This window comes from Prunus avium, unplaced genomic scaffold (assembly GCF_965620075.1).
Source record: "Prunus avium unplaced genomic scaffold, drPruAviu1.hap1.1 HAP1_SCAFFOLD_1474, whole genome shotgun sequence".
Classification (NCBI taxonomy): Eukaryota; Viridiplantae; Streptophyta; class Magnoliopsida; order Rosales; family Rosaceae; genus Prunus; species Prunus avium.
Genome location: NW_028277025.1, coordinates 6,429 through 9,832, shown reverse-complemented (window position 1 = coordinate 9,832; position 3,404 = coordinate 6,429). Strand labels below are relative to the sequence as shown.

The 3,404-nt window shown below is 39.3% G+C and overlaps 1 non-coding gene across 1 annotated transcript; it reads right to left on the bottom strand.

Annotated features, from left to right (window-relative positions):
• Positions 1–2,848: 2,848 nt before the first annotated feature.
• On the bottom strand, positions 2,849–2,955 carry LOC148285821 (small nucleolar RNA R71). The gene has a single exon (XR_015832795.1). It is a non-coding gene; the product is annotated as a small nucleolar RNA R71 (small nucleolar RNA).
• Between the last annotated feature and the right edge of the window lie 449 nt (positions 2,956–3,404).

The window sequence follows — 3,404 nt, the reverse complement described above, 5'->3', positions numbered from 1 at the left end:
ATCCAACAGCAAAACAGAGGTCCAGCGGACCCAGCAGCAAAACAAAGGCCCAGTGGCAAAGCAAAGACCCAGCAGCAAAATAGAGGTCCAGCAGCAAAACAAACATACGGCAGCAAAACCAACTACCCGGTGTTAAGCTCATAATTTCATACATATACATGCCCAATTTACTTACTTCTTTTGCTTAGTTTCTTATAATTTTGAGTTATTTGCCTCCCTTTGTGTGTTTTGTAGGCCAAAAGAGCAAGAGAGCATAATTCATGCAATTCATGCATGTTAAGGCCTAATTTGGATGAAGAGAAGAAGAGCTTAAAGACAAACTCATTTTGGCTACAGCCCCCTGCCAGTCCAGTTCCGTAGGTCATATTGCAAGCTTCGTTTCAGCAACCTACATAGCTCGGATGAGGCAACAGTCTTCATGAAAGTTGTTCCAATGGGTGTGTACTATAACATATCCAAAATTCAGCCCCATTGGATAAATCTGGAGTCCGTCACCTAGCAAACACAGAACCATGCTCAGGATGGATTTTGTCAGCGAGCAAACTGAGTTAGCAATTTGTTTCGGCCTTAACTTCCTCCTCCGAGCTTGGATTGGGCCAATACTTGTGTGGTTGGATCATACACATTCTGAACTTCACAATGGACATCTTAAAGTCTTCATTTGATTCAGCCTAGCCCAAGTTGTAAGCCCTTGAAGTTGCTGGTCATGCTGACCTCAGGATGAGCTGGTTGGAAGCTTGGTCATGGTGAGCTAGGCATGAGCTATTGTAGCTGGTTGGAGGCTTGGTCATGGTGACATGAAGATGAGCTAGGGCTGCTGGTGGGATTTATTGCTGAAGTGCATCAACCAATTCATCTTTTATAATGCAAGTGTTGTATGCATTAGCCATATTGAATTCAGATTTATCACTCCCCTCTCCCTATAAATACCACATCCATTCCACATTCAAGACACAACAAATCCTGAGATTCACAACCCCCACAATTCACTCCAACCATCCTCAAACACTCTCACAATCCCAAACACTCCAACAATCACCAAAACAACTCCAGCAAACTTCTATTCCATTTCCCTACGAATTTCATCTTCCTTAGCCATCACCACTCACTCAAACTCATCCCAAATCACCTCCATATCCTTCATACATCTTTCTAGAAGTGGGGAAGCTCTTGGAGAAGCATTAGAAGTGGAGAAGCACTTGGAGAAGCCTTGGACACCACAAGAACTTCAGAAAAAGGGTTTTTCTACTCTTATTGCATTCATTATGTTTTCTCATTTCTGTTCAAGTCTCTTTTCCATTATGAGTAGCTAAATCCATAACTAGGGCTTCGATGTAACCTAACATGAATATTCTGGGTTTATAAGTTTGGAGTTTCAAGTTTGATTCATGATTCATGTTCTTATTCATTATGCTTATAAGTTAACATGCTTGTTTGAATGATTGATCACCATTAGAACTTGTTTGTTAACTATCTTGGTTTGAATTAAGAGTATACACCATGCTTTAATTCGAATTGAACTATGAATAGGAAGAGTATGTATGGACATTCGACAACAGGGATTAGATACATACTTGGTTGTTTAAAATGTTCTTCTATGCTTAATGGGTTCCTAATGCTTAATTTTAGGTTAGACAACAAATGATCAAATTAGGGAATTAGGAACACAAGGTTAGGACCAAACACCATGGCCTAATCATACTTTAGCTAGAATCAATCTTTGAATCTGAATTAGACTTGTTACTTGAATCTTTATAACCCAGAATTGAATTGTTATGGTGAATCGAATGCCCTAGTCTCCAAACCTGTGTTTTAACTTTCAAAACCACCCTTTGTTACTTTTGTTTACTTGCTTTCCGTTGCAATTTCAGTTTGTTCATTTCTTTCTATAATCACAAGCATTCTCACTTCAAAGTTCATTTTAATCTTGCTGCATTTGTTTTCAAACTCACTCTTGCTTTAAATTCTGTTTTAGATTTAACTTCCTAACTTCTTGAATTTGGTAATCTAAAGTACATAACTAATTTGAACTTCTCAGTCTTCGTGGGTACGACCTCGTACTTGTCTTGCTATACTACTAATTGCCCCGTACAATTGCGAGTTAACATATTATTAACAACAAATTTTGGCGCCGTTGCCGGGGACTGAACGAAAGTTCTTCCCTGGTTATGTGCCCAAGGTTACCCTATTCTTTTTAGTGTTTCTAATTAATCTAATTTTTTGTTTCAGGTAGTTTATGTCTAAAAATCCATTACTTGAACAAGTGAGGTCTTCGTTCCAACGTTCTAGATCTTTGAACGCAGGACCATCATTGCAACCCAGACGAGTGACCTCTGAAATTCAGAATCGTCTAGAAAGGGAGTTGTCAACTGCAAAAGAGCAAGCTCTTGCTACATTTACAAGTCTTGCTCTCCACACTGAACTTCCCGGTTCTTCACTTTCAAATTCGGAAACAAGTTCAGACCAAGAAGAAGAAGAAATGATGGCTGCCATTGAGTTCATGGGAGAACTTGATATCCCAACAATTCCAGCATCTCCTTCAAGCATTTTGCTGCCCACTGTAGCTCGAAATTATGAGCTTAAATCTTCTCATCTTAATATGCTGCCTTCCTTTTATGGTTTACCTAATGAAGATCCATTGACTCATATAAAGGATATTTTTAATGTTGTGAGTTCTTTTCCCTTGACAGGTGTGACAGAAGATCAACTTCGAATGAGAGTGTTTCCATACACTTTAAAGGATAAGGCGAAGTATTGGTTGAATTCTTTGAAGCCTGGTTCACTCACTACATGGTCTGCCATTCAAAAGAAGTTCCTGGAAAAATACTTCTCCACACAAAAGACCGACATGCTTAGGGACAAGATCTTGTTATTTGCACAGCAAGATGATGAATCGTTTTGTGAAGCATGGGAGAAATTCAATGGGTTGCTCAACCAATGTCCTCATCATGGGATTCCATTGAAGCTTCAAATGCGTATGTTTTATAAAGGACTAACCCCTTCTAGTCATAATATAGTCACCAATTTTGCAGGTGGTTCTTTTAAAACCAAAACTCCAGAAGAAACGTACGAACTCTTTGAGGAGATAGCAATGGAGACCCAACATACGGATACAAGAGGTAAACGTGTTATTAGTGGTTCTAATGATGCTTCTAGTGTGCAGATTTCAAAACTGGAACAAAAGCTAGATGCTCTTCTTGCATTAAACTCAAGAAGCCCTCCGAAGGAAGTGTGTAGCATTTGTGAATCTCATGACCATGCTACCACAGCTTGTCCACTTGGGGCTGGATATCCAGAATTTGTGCAAGAGCAAGCTAAGTTGGTAAATTCCTACAACCAAGGTCCAAGAAATGATCCATACTCTCAAAGTTATAATCCAGGTTGGAGGAATCATCCAAACTTTT